Source organism: Platalea leucorodia (assembly GCF_965183815.1).
Source record: "Platalea leucorodia genome assembly, chromosome: 5".
In the NCBI taxonomy this organism is placed as follows: Eukaryota; Metazoa; Chordata; class Aves; order Pelecaniformes; family Threskiornithidae; genus Platalea; species Platalea leucorodia.
In genome coordinates this window covers 94,688,094-94,710,084 of record NC_138827.1, presented here as the reverse complement: position 1 = coordinate 94,710,084, position 21,991 = coordinate 94,688,094, and the positions used below count along the sequence as shown (strand labels likewise).

At 36.8% G+C, this 21,991-nt stretch overlaps 1 protein-coding gene across 1 annotated transcript in view; it reads left to right on the top strand.

The window, feature by feature from the left end:
- Positions 1-21,991, top strand: part of TMEM163 (transmembrane protein 163) — a gene marked incomplete at both ends in the record, with an annotated part of 103,547 nt that overhangs the window by 22,727 nt on the left and 58,829 nt on the right. The gene's annotated exons all lie outside the window — the stretch shown is intronic.

Genomic DNA, 21,991 nt, shown 5'->3' with positions numbered 1-21,991 from the left:
TTCAGAGTCAGTGGTGATGTTCAACTCAAAGAGGAAGAACAGAACCTAACCCTTCATGTCCCACAATTACATTTAACAGTGCTTTATGTCTCTATTGCCTCATCTGTTCCCATTCTTATTTTAGGAGAAATCTAATGGCTACTTAGAAAAACATTGCTTTTTGTGCTTCTTGCTCTCTGGAAGGACAAAAGGTTAGAGCAAAGAAGGATTGTACATTAGTACAGGAGCAATTCTATTGTGTTATGGTGTCTGGAAGCAAGGGTTTAAAAAAAAAAAAAAAAGAAAAAACAAATTCAGACTCTGAAATTCTAGTGAATTCCTGTGGTTTATAATGGGCTGTGATTTTATGGAACGTCTAAAAATTAAATTTATATTATTTTTTCATGGAAGTGCTAATGATACAGAGTGGAACGCTGCCTGTGAGGCAGTGGGAACTGATGAGAAAAACACCCTTTGATTTTAGGTTCTGGGATTTTTAAGTGCAATCTTAGGTCCATTTTGAAAGGCTTATAATCTTTGGTATATAATGGTGTTCACTGAGAAGCAGAGGAGAAGCAGTAGCCACTGTTGAAAATGCAGCTATTCAGTTTTAAGTTTTTTACATAGAGAATAATAAAAACAGGCCCTTTTTATTTTTTTGTACACAGTAAGACTGACTTTCTTATCTATAGGAAGACGCATCATAGAATCATAGAATCGTTAAGGTTGGAAAAGACCCTTAAGATCATTGAGTCTAACTGTCGTGGTTCAATTCTGTGTTCTACACTGGCATGCTCTGCTTTCTAGGCCAAGTTTTTACACCCTCTGTTGCCTTTTTCCAGTAGTAGATGGAAATAATAACGTTTTATTTCTGTTTCAAAAAGACTGACTTACTAAACCCCATTAGCACTGCCCAGTAAGAAAAGTGCTTCAGATCACAGGTTGAGGGAGAAGGCTACGTTGCTGTACAGCTCATTTTATCTTTGCTCCTGCCCCTATCACTACAGCCATTCAGGCAAATTGCTGTTAAAGTAGTGTTAAAAGGTGTTGTGGATCAGTGCACGTAAAATGCTGGAAGCAGAGACTAGCACAGCCAAGACTGCAGTTACTGTTCAGATGATATCCCTGAAATGTTGGCTTTCTCTGAGGGCTGCTTGTTCGGGGGGGGCTGTGCTGGGAATTAAGCAGGGTCTGTATTGCTGTGTGTGCCTTAGTGTGTGGTACACAACTACCCTATCACTTAAAATAACTTTCTTTTCCTGAAAAATGAAAGTTAAGGCTGATGTTTTCAAAGGTGTCTCCACCCTGGAAAAAGTATGCCGTTCTGGAATTTAACTTCTTTTTATTAAACTAATCATACTATACTTATTAAAAAACATGAGGTCTGTTAGTCTTCAGTATTTGTTAATAACTTTCAAAGCTTTAATTATTGTTTTGTGGTAGTAGAAAACCTGATACAATATAGGCATTTTTATATTAGTATTATTTATTCTGTGTCCCATATGAAAATAGGTACTTCAGAGTACAATATCTTTATGAGTTTAAATATTCACATGAAGGAAATTGCAGTGCTTTGGTTATAGCATTTACTAGCATACAGTTTTATTTACAGTATTTAGGAGTATACTGGACATATTCTTTATGCTCCCTGGATCCATTTACATAGGCTGTTTGAAAATCTAAGCCTAAAAACACTGCGGGATGCTGTTTTCAGTGGCTAACAGCACTACAGAGGTGTAGCAAGCCTTTCCTTCTTATTCCATACAGAGATAAACTTTTGTCTACTTGACAGCTAGAAAGATGACAAAGTTTGGTCATTGACAGTTATTAATCTTTTCAATTTTTCATTTGCCTTCTTGTTGGCAAGGGCTACTGTACTCTGTATTTTATTTCACCTAGGCTATGATCCTGAATCACACTTAAAAGCTCATACATAGTGCCTGCCTCTAGTGCCATGCCTGCTTCCACAGATATTGGTGAAGGATCCAGAACATTATGTTACTTTTCTGTTTTGTGAAAGATGATTAAATCTGAGCTGGTTTAGAAAATAACATAGTGATTCATAACGCTGCACATAGCGCATGTTGAATTTTGAGATGAGTAAAAATAGCAGGGGTAGCTGCTTTGAACAACTGTCAAGTTTGCGAGTCCAAAATTAATTGACAATTTCTTTTCTTTCTCCCCTGATATGCTTGGATTATAGAAAGGCAGAATTTAGCTTTAAGGGATGGTGTGAAAGCAACAGAACCTGGAGACATGAGTTCTTTATGCATTTCCACTCTTATCTATCAGATGAAAGCCTTCTTCAAATCAGAAAACTTTCTTAGCATTTTTTTTTAATGGAAAGGTAGATGATTTATCTAGCAGATTAAGAATATTAAGCAGCCTCCTCTCTTTTGTGCTTGCTGTACAAGTAATGATGTGGTATTTCTGATATTTCATGATATGAATCTGTTTTGCTGATGTAGTTCATATGGTTAATTGCCTTTAGCTGGAGTTAGGTCAGCCTTGTAAGGAGTGGACTTCAAAGCAGTTGACATTTGTTTGAATGGTTTTTCAGTCCCTAGCAACTGAATAGCTTGTCGTCTTAAAAAAGTAAATTAAGTTTTCCAGAAGTACTCAAGAAAGCAATTGTTTTGTAATTGAGGTTTAAAATTGAAAATGAAAGGTAGGAGAAGGAGAAGCAATCTTATTCTGGAAGGGAATGTTACCCTAAATGCTGTTTGTTGAGTGAGAGATTGACAGTCCTAAAAAAGACAGGAATTGTGTTTGCCTGTACTTCAACCTCTGGAGGAGTAAACAAGTAACATGCTTCTGCTCTTCTCTTCTAGCTGGGGAGAATGAGAAAACAGAAGCAGTCCAAATTCCAGTTTTCTGTTGTGGTGCTACTTATTCTTAAAGGAAGATGAATACAAATTCAGAGTCAGGTCTGGTGGACATGGTGGGTTGTTGGGGTACAAATCGATGGATAATTTGTCCCCTCTGATCATTATTCTTTATTTTTTTTCTGTGGGTATAAATCTTCTGAAAAAGGGGGAAAAATCTTTCTCTTCTGAAGAGATAGCCTCTAGAATAAAAATTCCATTAGAATTAAATTACATGCTTAATAATTTAAGATACTATTTTAGAAATAATAAAACTTAAAAGAACTGCATATTGCCTTTCTCTTCCCCTCCCCTCCCTTTTTTCCCTATTCCTGTTTTTTGTGTTGATTTTTTTTTCAAGTGCCCATTTGTTTTGGATCTCAAGCTATGCTTTGTTCAAGTGTTTCAACAGCACATTTTAAACCATTCTGATCAATGAACACTATACTTTTTATTACATTTTTATAATTCTTAGGTGAAAGTCTGCTGTCTAGGTTACATATACAGCCGATTATTGACTTGATGGGCAGGTACCTTTTTTTAGGCTGTTGCCTGGCTTTAAATAAGGTTAACACTGATAACCTTGCCATGTCGTTTCAAGGGCATTTTGACCAGGTCCTCTTTGTTTCTGTGGTTTCCCTGGACCTAACTGTGCTGTTGTCTTGATCATGTCTCAAAACTACAGATTCAGATCCTGAATCTGTACTATGTAGCAGTATTTTATGTTTTTGGTTTATTATTTGTCACTAGTAACTAAATACTTGTGAATAGGATCATATTTACTATTCCATGCAACTGGGAAGGTTACATTGAAGAAGAATCATTTGAATACTGATTTCAGAGGCCTAATTACGACTCTTAGTATCTCAGATCACCTCTTTGAATGTTCTCCCAGTGGACGGTTTTGTATTACACAATGTTTTTCTTAAACTGTTTAAGATGAGTTGTTATAGAAATATTACAACTTTTTCCCATATCTTCTTCATTTTAAGGGAAATTTGTCTGTAATATTTTCAAAATCATATTTATGTTTATTAATTCCAAAGGACTCGTAGGCCAGGACACTGGTCTCCCATCAGGTTTGTCATTGTCAAATCTAACCCATTACGTGCCGGGGATTAGCAACTCAGGATTTCAAAACGGTGAAGTTTAATGTTGTGTTTGTCATGGTGTGCCCTGTGTTAACAGGAAGTTTTTGAAATTCATGAAGTCAGGTTTTGAAGTTTATGAAGTTTTGAAGTTTGAGTCAATGCTCAGTAAGCATTCAGAATTTCAGTAGGAAGCCTGTGAGTGTTAATGAAAAGATTGTTGCAAGTGTTTGCGGCATGTTTTTGCAACAGATATCTCTGGGAAGCACAAAATGTTAGTTGAAGCACATTTCATTAGAATCAAAGATGAAAAGCTTGTTGTGTAGCTGAGAAGTATATTAATGAATTACTAACAAATATTTATGTATAGTCAGCATCTGACCTACGCTCTGATTTGGGCATGTGTTGATTTTCCATGTGTAACAACACTATAATTATCAGAAAGAAAGCAGAGGATGGTAATAGTCCTCATGGGTACTTCCAATAATAAATATAATTGAGTTCACTGAATAGTAGTCCTAAATGTGCATTGATTTTTGAAAAGAGGAAGAAATAGCTAAATTATTTCCAATGAAATATTTATTTTATTAGTGCAAGGGTTCAGAAGGAATCTTACAAATTTACAGCTCTGCTTTGAAGCAATCTACTGGGGGAAATTGTAATTTTAAAAATTACACCATGAGTTAAATTTATACCAACTCAAAACACCAAGCTATTTTAACAAGCTGTGTGCTGTATAAATGAATAGATTAAAGCTCTGTTTGTGTCAGAACCTGAAGGTGCTACCACTGTGGAGTTCTACACCGTCAGCTTTCTCACGTCACATGTCAGCTGGGTAGGATGCATTGCTATTAAAACAGCAAGACTATCAAAGGAAATGCCTTTGAGGTGTCTGATCTGTTTCATCTGATAATTAAATGGTAATTATGCAACAAACCATTCATGTGAGAAGGTTTGGTTAAGGCAACGTTGGAAATGAAGAACTTATGTAGAAATAGAGACTTCTTTGGGTGTACTGTGTACTTTCTTGATCCCTGAAATTGCATGTATCAACAAAAAAATATTCATGGACCTAGAATAAGAAAGACCACTGAAAGAAATTGTGGAGAAATTTCCAAAGTGACATGAAACTCCATGAGAGGATTATAGAGAAACTTAAAACTGTCATGCTGTCATCAGTGGTTCAAATGTTTGGCATAGGACTTTATGCTAGAAAATGTCATTTAAAAATTCCATTCTTTAAAACATCTCATTGCATTAGAGAGGACATGTTTTTTTTGAACTAAATCAAAAGCCTACTGTGGCGTTCCATATCAAGTAAAGTGCATGAAACATCTTTCCTGCAGAAATATCAGACTTAGACGATCTAATGGGCAAGGGCTGAAAGCCCTCCTTATTGAAGAATATATTATAATCTTGATACTGGTTGGATACTGTGTAAAATCTATATATCCAAGAATAGACCCTATTTCTCCTACTGCAATATGAGAATGTTTCCCTCTGTAATGAATTCTGTCTGTTTCGTCTCCCAGATGCAGTGTTTTTACTCAATAAATTTAAGTTAGCCCAAGTTTTTCGTATGTTTGTTTCCTAATACTGTCTTTTTATCATTTTTTATATATATATATATATATATATAGTCTTCTAAGACAAATTAAATACTTGTACATGAAAGGAATGGTTGGGCTGTGTGCTTTGCCGCACTAGTGACTTCATAGCATGAGCTTTTCTGGTTCTGATTTTGCAAGTTGAAAACATTTGGAGGAACTTGAAAATCTCACTTATATTTTTGGTAGCTAATATTTTGCCTAAGGGGAACAGTTCCTTCCAACTTATGCAGTGATTATTTCCTATCCTGGAATAGTGCCTTCTGATGTCTTAGCATTTGGAAGTACAAGTGATACTTGGTATAAATTATTCAGTGTTCTTGAAATATCGCTTATAATATAGTATAGTCTTACTGGTGGCTGCAAGATATACTTGGCCTGGGGGCTTACTTTGCGCAGACCTGGACCAAAAGTACTGAAGAGAGCAATGAAACGGCAAGTGGCATGGGAAGTGGTGCTTCCTTGCTGCTGACCGACCTTGTAGCAGTTCTCTGGCTTCCAGCTTATTTTGTCCCTTTGGACATTCACCATGCACTCTTCTTATTAAAATAGCGGCCCTTCTCTCAGCTGGGTGGCTGTGTATAAGCCATGGCATTTGAACTGATCACCTTACCTGCAAAGGAGAAGGTTCAAAGCTTCATTCGAAAAAGAAACTTTCTCAGTGGATCTGTTGAGTTGGTCACGTTTTATTTAGGTTTACAAGCAAATGCATTTCAACTCTTTGACAAGTATTTGCTCGTGCAGGTCTCACTATACGTGCACAGAAAGAGGTGTTTGACTAATTTTGTGTATCTTTAAGGAGTCTTACTGAAATGTAATCTCAAGGGTCTGTTAGGACAACGCTTGTTCTCCAGACATGTCTTCAGCAAAACCCAGAAATTTAGTAAGGTGACAATATCTCAAGTTCTCGTCTTTTACAGAATAATGTTCTGCTTTGAAGAAAGAAACATATGTAAGTTGTTGATCAGTGCGTGTGCCATTTCTGAAGTAGTTATGAATTAAAACTTAGGCTATGGACTTAGATGTCTGATATCAATCAATCTGGCATGAGGAACCTGAGTACTTTTCAGTATTTGCTCTTCTAATGCATTTAAATCCTTAAAAATCTGCTGGCGTTACATAGGCAGCCCTTAGATTGCCAGTATACAGTTTAAGGATCACAACTATCAGACATTTTTTGATAGCTGGGCTTTATATTTTTGCTAATGGGATAGTAATGAGTAATGCATGTATATTGAATTGCCCTGTTATCATTAGTGGGCTCTGCAGAGGAGCATAAAAGCCACAAATACAAAACGTAAATACATCAGTGCAATCATATTAGTGAGGCTTGTTTAACCTTGTTTAATGCTAGGGGGGATCACTTATAAAAGGTTATAGGATATTTAATTTATGGTTTTGTGCTTTGACTTTTTCTTGGAAGAGTCTGCTCTTTGCAAGCATGAACATATTTTCTGCTTTAAAAAATATTTAAAGCTAACCAATAATTGGACATCATCCTTTGCTAACACTCAAGTGACAGAATGTAGCAGAGAATTTTGTAGGGCTTTGCTGGTGTTTACTTGAACTGCATGCAACACAGATAACTGGACTTAAGACACGGCAAAAATGGTAGCCTAGAACATTTTCTCTCTCTTGCTTCTCTCCCCACCCCCATGCCAAGTTCAGCATCCTTGTGATAATTGTGAGTGCTCTGGCATAAATAAAAGTCACCGTTAAGACTTGCTAATATACATCATCTACTAATGTCTCCAAAAAGCAGAGAACTGGAATGTCTGTCCCTAGTAGAAGAGAAGATGGCTGATGTAGGATCCACTGCCTTTCCTCCCTCCTGCTAAGGATTTTCTTTGGCATCAGGACGAGTCCCTGAGAACCATGTAGTATAAACCTCATTTGCTCAGATTCGTCAGTGATATGACACAAAATGGCATATCGTTGTCTGGTTGACAGACTTCATGCTGTTGCTTATTAGAAGCTTCCTTTCAGCTTTTTATTTAGCTGTTTACCCTAACAGTATTTTAAATGGTGCATTTTTAATGTGACACACCTGAGCAATCAATATCATTAAAATGCATTTTAAGGAAAAGCTATTGAACGATTTATTTGGAAGATGCAGAGTACAGACAGGAGATCATTGTCCCTTGCTGGTATAAAACTCACATTCTAACCATTAAGTCTAAAGACGATAAGAAATCCCAGAATTTGCAGTTGTTGCTATTAATCTTTCTTAATGAATGTAAGGGGTTTTAGACCTTAGTTATGTAAAAACCATTTTCAGATGGGAAGATTCTGAATTATTCATGTTGCAGTCATGCATCAACACGTATGGGGGTCCCTTGAGAAACCAGTGCTGTGTATTCTACTGTTTGTTGTTTTTGGTTTTGTTTTGTCAACATTTTTGGGGGAGACTGGCAATTAGTAAACAAGCATAACTGAAAACTGCTCTCATAAGGGTAGACATGGAAAAGATAAGTAATTTGACCCATTGGAAAGGATTACATTTAAAATGTATTTGGGTTTTATTTTTTTGTACTCTTTTTATCTCCCTGCTAATTTCATTGTTGTTATCTTTTAAGTAAAATCAGCTGTAATAGGCTTACAGATCCATGGAAATACATTTCTGCAGACTCTGAGCGTAATGGCTGTTGCTATGCAAAGCAATATTGTCTCAAACTGAGGCGATGCCAAAGATTCTTGCTGGTACATTGTACTTAAAATGCTCTTTCCCCAATGGTGACTGCAACAAAGTTTAGTTTTTATTTATTAAAGTATGGGTTCTCTCCCAACCATTGCAAAGTACTCTATGAACAGAGCACAGAAACACAAAAGCCTCTCAATAGTTTGCATGCATAATGGCATACAGCAATACAACGATAGCCTGGATTTATGTGTGTAGGGAGCTATAGTGTATCTGGAGAGCGCTGCTGTTCTGACTGGAATTGCTCTCTGCCCTGGAGCTCTCCACGTCTGTTGTGGCCCACAAAGGAATTTTTTTATTTGGGGACATCCAGGTAATTTTTTAGGCGATAGTGACTTTTGGATTTCTTCCTGCAGTGGCGCTCGATTTCAATGCTGGTTGCAGGGACAAACTACTCAGTTAACATAGATTAAATCCAAAAAGGATCAAAGTGGTTTATTGATTTATTAATGACATGTAATTAACTGGCAATCAGTAAATTGTACATTAAGGATCACCATCAGCAATGCAATGGATAAACCACAATATTAGACTCTTACAGAATATTTATATGCAACAGCAAATTTCTAAATACCCTTTCATAACTAACCCGCGCCCCCCCCGAGGCTATATGTGCACCCCCACCCCTTCATTACAGAAAGAAAGCGTTGCGAGAACATGACTTCTCTGGGCATGTGCTGGGCCTGTCGCACACCCCCCCAGCTGGAGATGTGGGTGTTCTTACCTTACGTATCTGCTAACCCGCGTCCTTGGGTGCCCCGCAAGGTGAGATGCATGCAGGGTCCCTACCTGCTGCACCCCGTGCTGTCGCCCCGCAGCTTAGAGGGCCGGCTCCTCACGGGGTCTGGCAGGGAGGAGGAGGAGGCTGCTCTGTAGCTCCTAGGCAGAGGTTGCACTGCTGGTGGGGTGACTTCTGGTAGTGCCAGACCTGGTTTTGATTACTGCTGTTTCCACCCCTGCTTCTCTGCTGTTGTTACAGATGTTTACGTTTTTGTGTTTCAAAAGTTTCTTCCTGCTTCCCCTTATGTCATCTTTAGCATAGTCAGTTTTGGGCAGGCACTTTGTAGACAGTTTTTTGAGTGTTTCATTCAATATTGTTTTTATGCTTGCACCCATATTTTGACAGCTGTTCTTAAGGCCATTTTGCCAAGGGTGGGTCAGGCAGGCATCTCTGCAAATGCTTAAAATACTTGGGGTCCTGAAACTATGAATCAGTTAAAGCCTGGAGAGTCCTACTGTTGAAAACTCTAGGTCTGACCTTTTCCTTCAACACCTGTTTGTTCTACATAGCCCAAGAAACTGTTGCCGTGTTTAAAGATGCTGTACCATCAAACAGAAATGAATCTATTGAGATTTAGTAATGGGTTCCTCCATGCCTTTATGTCCCCACTCATTAAAAGGATTTTGCTGAACAAAATTGAATCCCTGTGCACGTATTCCATATGCCTTCACCCAGCAGCTTTTTGTCCTTTGTTTCTATCTACCTTCTCACCAAGCTGATCCTGTAGTGATGACTTGAATCCTGACATTTTGTTCTCTCAGACAAGGAATGCTGAAGGTTTGTCCCCTTTCAAGTATGCGTTTCAAAGACAGATGGATGTTTTTTATTCTCTCTGTTATGAATTCATAAAGACAGGCCAAAACTTACCGAGCTGGTTGGAACCTACAGGGATCTTTACATTTTACGTTTTGTATCATACCTTCTGAAGTCTGTACAGAATCAGGCAGTAGCAGAGCTGGAAATGGAACCCCAGAGATCAGACTGCCAACTCCCGGCCTAAGCGATAGTCAGAGACACCTTTGCCTTCTTGCTCTGGAATTCCTACCTTTCCCAGCCTGCTTAAGTTTTTCTGAAGTTCAAGCTATGATAAGTATTGAAGTTATAATGATAATTGATATTATGTAGGCATATATGTTTCTTCTTTGCATTAAATTCTCCAAGCAGGTTTTTCCTTTCAGTAACAGCTTGAATTTCAATACGTTTCATGTAGGTATCTGTATGATGAGGGACCTGCAAAAATATGACCGTAGAAAGATAACTGTTCCCGGGCTTTGGCTCTTTGTGTTGAGGAGTAAGAATTGCAGCCTTCAGCATTTCTGGAAACCCTGGGAGGTGTAAGCGTTGGCTTAGCTAAAAAGCTGAGTAATTCACCCAGAAAACAGTGAACAGTCTGCAGAGTGGGTTTTTTCTTTTTTCTCTGAGCTCTGCCAATGTATGTTATGGAAAAATGGCTAAATGAGGAAACTCATGAAAACATTTCCTCAATTCACACCTCCCACTCAACTGACAGTTCAAAAACTGAGTCAGAAGGGCTAAGAATTGCTCAAAAGTACTGTTGGAATTTGGCATGGACTTTGGAGCCAGGATTTAATCTTCAATTTGTAGTACCTACTGCTGTCATCAGCTGCCATAAGTCTTGACCAGTGAAGGTCCTTCATTGAAGATTAATGGTTCCAAGTGAATTATTTTTTCTCACCTCCTATTCAGATTTTTGGTATTGGGAATCCTTTGAGGCTCTGTTTTGGCAGAGGAGTAGCAAACGGCTGTTGTGTTAAATTCAACTTCCTGTGCATGTTACATATTTTAATAGATTGTGTTTAACTGTACTGTCCATGGCTATATAGTTAACTAAAGAATTGAAATGCTAATGGATTGCCCATGTAATGGCAAAAATTAAGTCTTAATACTGTGAGCACCAAGAGGCAGTTTTACTCCGAGGTTCAGGTTTTTTGTAGGCTGATGTCTGTATAACACCCCATTCTGTAGAATAAGATGCAATAGCTACCGCTTGTCAAATTCAGAATTACAGCAGCTGAAAATCAGACATAGGGGATTCTGAACTTTGAACCACCCCAGACAGCTTTGGCTTACTGTAGAAAAGAGTTCAAAAATACTTAGGACTCATCTTGGGAATCTGTCTTTATTATGACAGTTGCCAGTCCTGTAATCAGTCCTGTAATTAATCAGTCTGGTATATCATAAAGGGATTGCATTTAAAAACCAAGAAAAGAAGAATATAGATCATGAGATTCATATGGTTTTCATGAAAATTAGGTATAGTGAGGGAAAGAAAGGGAACCCTATTTATAACAAGTTTGGGTTTTGATTTCCCCACCCCCCCCCCCTACTTCATTGATAAATCCAAGATTTACTGGAGTATATTCTTAGCATATCAGAAGGGTGGGAGGAATGGGAGGGATTGGGAGAAATGGGAGTTTCAGAATAAGCAGCAATATTATATATATTATTTATTTACATTTATTTGAATTTGTTTAAATTTAGATACCATTCCTCAGTGCATGTGCTTCAATTGAAATCGATTCCTGATTGAAATCTGTTCTTATTTTCAGCCAAATTGTGTTAGTCATCTCCAGGATGACTTTAGACTGCAAGTTGTTAATTGTATAAAGGTTACATGTGACTCCTCAATAAGAGCTGAAAAAACTAAATTTCTAGGAACTTGGTGTGTGCAGAAGCATTTTCAGCAGCAAAAATGATATAACAGTATACCAGAGCAGTATGAGTTTTGTACTCACGTGGAAATTTTACTCTGATCTTTTGTGAGTGTTTTTTCTTTTTAATGTAAAGTAAAATCTGGTCTGTTTAAACATACATGGTTGCTCTTTTTGCTTGGATAAACAGAACTGACATCATGTAAGTGTAGAATTTAGTTCTAAACTCTCCATAACTTAGCTTTGATTTGAGCAACCTTTTACTGTAGATTGCAGGTTTAAGTCTTGTTTTTGGGAAAGGACTGACTACAACACTACAGTGGTTCTAAAAACACCAGAACATCCAATATTTATTGAGGAGATTGTAATGAGTCTTTCAAAAAAAACCCCTACTTATAAGGTGAGTATTTATATAATTTTCTAAAATATACTGTTACGGTAGACTATAGTGGCATGACTGGTGTCATTAAGTGCATCTGTTTTGCCCAAAAATAGATATAAATACAAATTCTTTTTGTTGTTGACATTAATATTTGTGTTTCAAGGTCTGCATTTGTAATAGGAAGTTTGCCGGGGAAAATGAGGGAGCCTGCTCCAGGGCTGCTCATTATACACATAGAACTTTGTACCCATTGTTTCATTCCAGTTATTTTAAAAATAGAAATCAAACAGTTGTTTGTTTTTTGTTTTTTTTTTTTTTTTTTTTTTAATATGCATATTGGATCTGATGCAAAGCCTTTTAGATTGCATTGCAGACAACTGGAAAGAGAAAATAAAAATGCAAATGCTTCTGCTCTTTAACTTTTAATGCCAGCAGTCTTTGTGTGGTACAACTAAGGAACTCAAGATTTTATTGCAGTTTGACGCCAATAGAAATGTAATAATTATGTATAGGTACACACTAGATACAGTCCTTTACACTGTGCGGAAGTGAGTCTGAAGCATCACTGCATTTGTACTCTCAGTGAACAAGTTAAGGGGAGCCAATTTTGGCAGCAAATGCATATACCAGAGAATTTCAATTAAAAATGATTCTCATAATGGTAATGCAGAGATTAGTGATGTGTTCTCCTCCTTGACCTTAGCTGTACTAAGAGAAAAGAATAGCTGAACCCTTAGTTGCACACTCATTAATGTGGGACATTGTTTTGCTTAAATGTAGAGTCCAGATGGCTGTGTTTTGAATATCCCTTTCCCTGTTTGCTTTGCTTGCTCTGGGAATTCTGTGAATATGACAGTACACTGACCACATCTGTAACATCTGCAGAATACCCATCATATTTACTCGTGGATCTTTCATTTGTATGCCACAGACAGTGTAACAATTTCATATTATATAGTGTAATTAATATTTTCCTTTTCTGAACAAAATGTGTTTGCCTTCCTTGGGAGGCATTAAGTGAGTTGGACAAGTGACATTGTGTTAGTGTCCTGCTTTCAGATCACATGCATGACAACACAGATCAATATGAAATCATTTACTGAAGAAAGAGCAATTGCCAGTTTTTGAAGTTGGGCCACCAGATGTGCATTAAGTATATGTGGTGGTGATTATTTTTCCTTTTTCGAAGACTGAATTCCTTACCTTTTGGTGCATGTGAATAAGAGTATCCGTGCTCAGAAATCTTCAATGGGATACAGCGAGAATAATCTAGAAATCTTTATAGCCGTGAAGTTTGTAGCAATAACAAAATACTCCTTAGGTTTCTAAATGTTTTCACAAGGATTGACGTGCTGTATAACACGTATGACTCTTCAGTGGTGGATTTGAAAACAGTAGATAATTTTAAAAACAAGACTTTGAAATATAACACATTTTGACAGTCATTACTTCCTTGATAATTAAAAGAACATAAGACTGGAGTATCTTTTATTTCATTATTTTAACTTCAAAACTTAGGTGCCTTACTTCTTTACAAAAGCAATCCCTCAAGGAAGTATAGGCAGCACTGCGAGGTGCACATTTAATCCAGATGTTTCTAAAGTGCTCTAAGAAAGTCCTCTTTACTGGTAAACCATCAGGTCTTGTTGAGCAGTTTGTACATTTTTTTCCTTTCCTTTCTGTCAAACTAAAAAATATTCTTGTTATCTCAGCAGGAGAATGCGATATACAAGTGCTACAGGACAGTAAAATTTATCTTCTTGAGTATAGTCAGTCTACAGTAACTTAAGACATCAACACATTACACCAGAAATCTAGCATAAGAAGTATTTATGAATCTGTTATAGGTAAGGATTTTTACCTTACCTTTAAATCACCAAAAAAGGTAGATGCTTTTTTCACATACGGACACGTACGCAACATTTTTGTTTTTTTCAAATTTCTGACGTATACCCAAGGCACCCAAGTTGTACAACTGCATAAACAATGCTTGACTTTCTCTGAATAGCTCTCTTGACTTCGGTGACCAAAGTTCATGTCTGGTAAGTGCTTGGAGGCTAATGAACTTAGATGATGTCTTTGTTAGGGTTGTTGTGGCTCTAGAGTTTCTGGCAGGATGCTTCCATGCTGCTGGAACTAAAACACATTTGGCTGCGTCTGCTGCTGTCAAACGTGCTGCAAATGCTTGACTCAGCAGCAAACAAGACTGTGGTCTGCAGCTGCCAGCACTGATCCATCATTTTTCTGGTTGCTGGATAGTTGGCTGAGGTATTGTGTTGCTTATCTCAGTTGCATCAAGTCATGTGACTGCACATTGCTGCTCAGATTTTGGGTGTAGGAGATCCTGGAACAGAACTGGCATTGCTATACCTTGGAAATAATGGAGGAGGATATGGCAGCAGCGAGTTACAACAGTCAAGGACAGCAGCAGCCAAAACTCTGTGCCATATTTTGGTTAGCTGGGAGGAGGTGAAGGAATAAAACTCTGCTACTGCTAGGGTAAGTCTGACAGCTCTCTTCCTGTTTCATCCTTTCTGGTTACAGATGTCTAATTTGTCAACTGAGTAGCAGTTTGGGAGAGATTTACTGGTTACAGGTGCAGTCTCTGTAGCGTTTGGTGGACATGGAGTAACTCAAAACCCAGAACTAGACAGTTTTTATGTCAGCTGGTCACATGAGTGTCAGGCAACAGTGGTTTAATTTTGTGAAGGCAAGTAAAGTACTGTGAAAGAAAGTCTGTAAAGCATGGATATTTATAATTGGAAGGCTGAAAAAAGGTTTCTTCAATCACACGTACAGTCTGAGAGTGCTTGTTTATTACCACATGTTCAGCTCTAACGAAGCAGCAGTTCAACATTTCTTGTTTAGCTCATTTGACCAGTATATTGAGTCATCTTAATACCTTTATTTATGTGGTATTGCAAAAAGGGTATAGGCAGCAAGAGTGTGTAGAAACTCATGCCCTCCAAATCCTGGAAATTGTGATAAAGTTGTAACCTTGCCCAAATATATCAGAATCCTCAAATTTGAATTAATCTATGTCAGATAGTTTTGATCATAAGCAAATAGTAAGGTGCACTTAGTGTCACTAACATTGTTGTGTGAGAAGTGGTTCTCAAAATGCATAGTATGTACCAGGACTTAAGCTGTTGTGGCAGAATGAACCGTGTTTGCATCATATGAATATATTATTAATAAAGCACATGTTAATACTTTTTAGGTCTGGCAGAAAGGGCTGCATATTTCAAAAGCACCATCATATAGCTAAAACTAAGACTGCCACGAAATAGTATAGGAAGTTGCGAGTATTTCTTGATTGAATTTGCTGTCAAAATTAAAACGTTGCACGAAAATTGAGGAATTAAGGAGTTCTCAGTAGGGAGGTTTACAAGCAAGCCTTTCTGTTTGGGAAGAGACTGCTTGGAAAACTTGCTTCGTCTAAGAATTGGTCCTTGGTCATTACAAGTGCAAAAATCCCTCCTGTGTCTGTCTTCAGCTCTGCTAGCAGAATGAAAAAGAAGAAAATTCCCACAGCTAATAAATGACACATGGGTATTAGATTTCACACTTATTTTTTTTGTGCCTGTTTGCAAATCTGTCAAGTAGTTGCTTAAACATGCTTTTTAGTAAAATAATCTTTATTTTAAAGTCCTGCCTGGTGTTGAATGATTTTGAAGTATAATACACCCTGGGTACTCTGTTGCCCAGGAGCAGTTAACACAACTAGGTTGTTACACCTGGAATGTCATGGCTGAAGGATCCCCAAGCATCTGTGGGGTGTTTCCATACTGCGCTCCATATAGTATGCCAGGTTTCTTAGAGAAGTCTCTCTTTGTGGTTTTTTTTTTTCTTCTTGTGTATTTTTTCATATGCTTAAATCCTACTGAGGAAATTAGCAAATAATCCTCTGAAAGATTATCTAATTAATGGGAAATTGGAGTCATACAACTTGGCTCTGGAGATGAAAGGAACCCATGTGCCTGCGTGCAACAATGGCCCTGTGTTATCTTTCCTTAATGGATTTCAGGGATGTAAATTGATAGGTCAGGAAGGCTCCAAGTCTTTTCATAATTAACCTATAATCTACTAAAATAATGAGAGAGAGAGAGTTACTTATGAGAATTAGGGTAATCTTACCAGTTTAAATGAGATATTAAACATGGCTGAAATTACCAGTTTCTGTGGGGGTTTACAGAATCAGGCCTACTGTTTGATACTTACTTATTGATGACATTCATAAGGATCCTTTCTTTAATGCATATTATGACGAAATGACTTATCTATCACTATCACCTTTTAAAGCAGCACACCATCTCATGTGCCAGCAAATGCTGTGCTCATAAGCTTGCTATTTTCATAATTAATTTTGAGGTGTGTACGTTCATCAGAAAAAGGATAATATGATTCAAGATTTTATTCATTTGCTTAATAAAAACCTTTATTCTAGTGATAATAATTAACATGCTTATATAAAGTAAGAATCCTAGCAGAGTAAATTTAAATCTGCCTTCCCACCAGCAGCTCCAGCCCTGCACACGCCTTCTTTTGTAACTTGCACGTTTGCAGAAGGTACAGGTTTTCAGATGTAAATTAGATAATCCTCATTAGATGAAAATTAGGCATTGCAGTACAGTTTTAGAATAACCCTATGCCCTTTTCCCCTCAATCCAAATCATATTATGGCATAGACAGAGACTGCCACACTATTCAAACAGTAGACAAGGGCTAAATCTGATGCAGAGGCACATCCTCTTTATTCCAGAAGGAGCAAGTGTTGATTGAACACATTTGCTGAACATCCCTTGAGCCATGCAGCTCTGTTTATAGTACTTGCCTTTGCTCTGGAGGGAACTGATTAACTCTATTTAAATGCTACGGCAGCCACGAAAAGCGAGCCTAAAAGAAAAATGAGAAGATGAAATATCTATCTCTCTGTCTATCTGCCTGTCTATAAATAAAATACAGGAAGTGATTAAAGATGAGTCCGATCTTATTTAATGCGTTTCCTTATAGGTCATTACAGCATTGCTGTGTATTTGCAAACAAAAATACCCTGCTCCCCAGTGTCATCTTATTCTGGAATATCTGTATCTAAGTAATAGCAAACCTACATATATGTTATGAGATGTTAGTAGAAGCTCCATATTCTCTGTATGGAAAGAAGGGCACAGGATAGAGACCTCACAGAAGAGGCTGGTTTCCATTGTGGGCAAAGGAACTGAAGGATGTGGATTTATTAGGATAGTCGAAACACGCTCTCTCTAATGTTAACAGTGTCTGGTGCAGTACGTGCACTCCCAATCGTGGGAGCTACATTTAGTCCTAAAGAAACTCGTTCTTGTTTTGTACCAGTGAGGGTGGAAATTACCAGCTCTGTCTGCAAAGACATAGGTCCACGCCCCAGCAGATGACCCTATTAAAAAAACCAATCAGTATCAAAAGCAGTGATGTAAAGTGATAACAGCATATGAACTGGGTGCCAGTTTTACATTATAATACCTACGAGAACGTCTTCATAGGCCTTTGCAGTGGAAAAGTACTGTTTTTTTTTAAAGGGATGACTTCTTTTTTATCTTTTTGTATTTGTTCTAAAATTTCTTTAATCAAGTAGAAAACTAGGAAGATCTAATTTATTTCTAGGTTTATCTCAAATACTTTTATGAATGTAGAATTAAAAATAATGGAGCCACTGTTACAGGTTTACATATACATGACAATAGAAGCTATACCCTGTCTAGAAGGGTTTTTACTGATTCTCAAGTGCAGAGTGCCCTGAGAGAAAGCATGGCATCGTGTTTGTGCTTTGAAACTCAGGTAGAGACAGATGGGAGTGTTGTTATCCTAAGAAAATTGTCAATGTTTATGAATAATATCCAAAAGAAATAAAATATCAAAAACTATTAATTGGAAATCTATGCAAAATGTTCACTTAGAATATTGAAACGTAATAAAAATTATTTTACTTGAGATAGCTTAAGTTTCTACGTGGAAAATAAGTTATTGTGGAGGTCTCGTTTTCCAACACACCTGAACTTTTCAGGACAGAAAATTTGTTGAAACTGTCCTTTCCTGCACTCAAGATACAGAGAGCCTTCCTATACTGCTTTTCATAAAAAAATATTAACGTTATGCTGGGTTGGGCTGTTGAAATTTTTCAGTGTTCAGTGAATAACAATATGACTGATCTGTATAATATTTCTTCCTCTAATAAAACTGAGAAGAGGAATACTGCCCCCATTTCACAAACAATAGCTGTGTGAGATATATGAAAGATTTATGTTCATTTATACAATATTTAAGCTAAGTGCACTTCACGGCAGGGGGAGATGTCAGCGTTGTCATGGCAACAGCTGAAGATGTGTCATAAATGGACAAAGCAGAAGTCTTAGGCTTGCCCAAGCTGAAGCCAACACCTCGTCTGTTGTTTTGAACCTGCAACCTAACCAGCTGAGTGTTGCTTCTCTCATTTTGCTTTGGCAGCATATATTGTATTAGGTAGGAAAAGGAGTAGCTGTCTGTGTGGTTGAGTTTGAAGACTTTATTTAAGCCTGTATACAGTTCTCTTTGCTTCCCCCATTTGAAGCGTTTTCTGCTGATGACACAAGGTTTGGACCTGAGGAAGGATCTGCTGGTGATGGATGTTAAGTGTGGCTATTCTTTCTTGGTCTTTGATGTTTAAGGTCAACTCTACTTCTTCTAGCTTATCCCACAGACTAGCTCAGTACTAGTGCTATTCTGCGTTTCTACAAATGTAGTACGTTGCCACATCTGTCAGCTCAGTTTGGTTAACTTTCCCTCCTCCCAGTGTGTGCGTATTTGTGCCTACATATACATGGAAAATACATGGAAGCATATTTCGCTTTGCTGTGCTAAACCCGTCCTTTTCTTTAGTTGGAAGATGTGTACAAATGACTAGTTTTATTTGATGTGAATGCTTTGTTGTACTTCGTTGCAGCTTCTCGAATTCTTAGTAACACGTAGGGGCTGAGGGACTGGTTTTGGCCAGTTGTTTTTACTGTGTTTTTCATTACTTAAGCAGCTTGTTCTGCAGTAGTCCCAAAAAGCACAGGAAAAATAAGAATACATGCTTGTTTAAGTTTCATGTTCTAATAATGTCGTTATGTGTCATAAGAACACACTACACTAAAATCCATAATAAAGAGAAGACCTGCACCTTTAAAGTAATATAAAAGGTATATAATTAATTCACCAAATTCTTTAGGAAATCAGATCATCTTCTCTGCAGGACTTCCTATGCAGACATTTCTTTGTCTTACACCATTTTTAATAACCTATACAGATCTGTGTAATAACATTATACAGCGTTTTCTTTGATTCTGTCTGTAGATATTTTTATTCAGCCAACATTTCTGTCTGGTTGTAAAATAAAAGGTAGTTACATATTGTTCTTCAAGCTGCATTAGTGTTTAAGAAAGAAAGGGTATTTTCGTTATCCTTGCTGTAATAAACTTTTAGATGGATTCTTAAGTATTTCTTTCAAAGTTTAAGGACGAGACAGTACCTTACTGAAGTGCTTTAATTTTTTTGCCTATGAATCAGAATTTCCTCTTAAGTTTATAAGGAATTGAAAATGTTCTCAAGTTACTGTGGAAAAACTACTGAAATATTGGTATTCAGACATAGGGCTTGAGTAACATTGAAAGAACATAAGTGCTTTGATTTTGTTAGAGTAGCTTCAAAACTAAGACTTTTTTTTTTGAAGATCTTTAAGTCTAGAGCTTTGTATTGAACTGCCTTCAAGAGTGAATTAGGCTACTGATTCACTTTTAGTAAGTTTTAATGCATTTTTAGAAAAGGTTAAAAATCCACTTATGTAGGTATATGTACTTTTTACATTGAAAATGAATACCAACAAAATAATATTTCTGAACAAATTGTAGATCTGGTCCAGTGTATACTAAGATCAGTTGAAGTCATTCCATTGATTTTGTTGGACGCTGGATAAGACCTCATTCTAATGACAAATTCTATATTAAAATGAGCTAGAATAAACAGGTATATAACTACATTCACACTTTGTGATTGTTTTTCACTTCTGTCCTTGTTTATCCAATGGCAGCGCTATGTTAATCTTTCTCGAACTACAGCAACCATGTAGAAGTGTGGTGACTCATTGGAAGTCAACAAGATTTTGTAAATACCATGGTATAGAAGAGGGAGGCTAATCACGCAGAGTAATTAGCGTTTGTCATTGTCAGTGGGTTTGCTTTGAAAAGGGCCTAGAAAAGGTGATGGGGTCATATTTTATTAAAAAAAACAAAAACAAACAACCAAACAACTTGTCTCTCATTGTACACAGGAATAAAAATTTTTCTTTCTAACAGTCATATAAAGGTAATTAAGTATTTGGGGTTCTTTGTTTAAATCTCTGTTTTTACGGTGAGATTTTTTTCAGTAGAAAGTATATTTTTTGGCATGGAACCATATAAATTGAAAGTGGTGCTGAGAGGAAACAGATGCTGTACATCCACCTCAGATCAGCTGCAAGACAGAAATGTAAAAAAAATTTAGCACTGCTAGAATGGCTTTTCTGAGAGCTTATCTGAACATCCCATAGTGTTAAAGGCCTAGCTACTCTAGTATGACTAATGTCAGATCCAAAATTGCAAATAATCAAACTTACTGTAACTATTTAACCTTTTCATAAAGCATAAAATTTAGAATCTGTGGATTGCTGAATGCTGATTCAGACTCCTGTCTGAATCTGACAAACTAATTGTATCAATAAATCATAAAGACTCTGTATTTTAGGTAGGTGGAACCTGAATTATAAAGGGAAACTGGATTGGCATGTTCAGCCAATTTGAATTAATTTTAAATATCTAATTTTACCAAGTATTTATAAAATTGTTTTGATTTGTTTCATGCATATATTCTTCTAGCTGTGTCAATGAACTTTTCTCTTTAGGACTGCTTTCTGTGGTACCTGTCGTGAAATTAATCATCTGGTCTGTGTTCAGTACTACAGTTCCCAAATGCCAACACCTGTTTTTACAATTTCTTTCACAGTAGAACTTAAGAATTCATTGATTCCACTTGCATCAGTATAAAGCTGCAAACTTTTAATCCAGAATTTATTAAAGAACATCAAAGATAGGGATCAAATAATCATCGTTGTATTGTTCCATGACCGTAGAATAATAGCAGAAACGGTTGAGAAAATAATTTCCATTGAGTAATGTACAGCATCAACAAAAATAATTCACAGTTTTATTTAAAGTTCTTGCCATCATGTTAACTTACTAACTGCTGATAAGCACCTTTTACTCCTTGATTGTATTTGCTGTTGAGAAAACACCTCATTTTCAAAAAAATCAATAATTTGTCAGAAGTAATTACCAAGTTATTAAGGAAGTGGCTTATTTTAGACCCTAGTTTACCAGTAATCATACCCCAATAATTCATTATCTATTATCTCTTATCTTAAATATTTTAAATTAAATTTATGTGAAGCAATAATTCAATATTTTAAAATATTAAATTATTTTAAATTAAATTTAAAATATTTTAAAATATTAAAATATTTTAAATTAAATTTATGTGAAGCAAAATGTTCTTTAAATGCATGCAAGTCAGTCATTATCAGATCTCCATACAGAAGTAACCTTGAGGTCCCAGTCTTGGGTTGGCGCTGTATCGTTGTGAGATGAGGTATAGGCCAGTGAGAGTGGGCCAGTCCACCATCAAGGAGCTGACCTTGGTCAGTGTGGATGCAAGCCATGGTCATGGGGAGGATGAAGTATTTAAGCTAATGGCCGAGATTAGTCAAAAGTACAAGAACAAGTGAGCACAGGTATTTCTTCTAGTCTGGAAATTAGAAGAATATTAAAAACCATCCTGGTGAGCAGGCTTGCTTATAATTCAGATTGTAAGGGTTGAAATGTGTTGACCTATTTAAA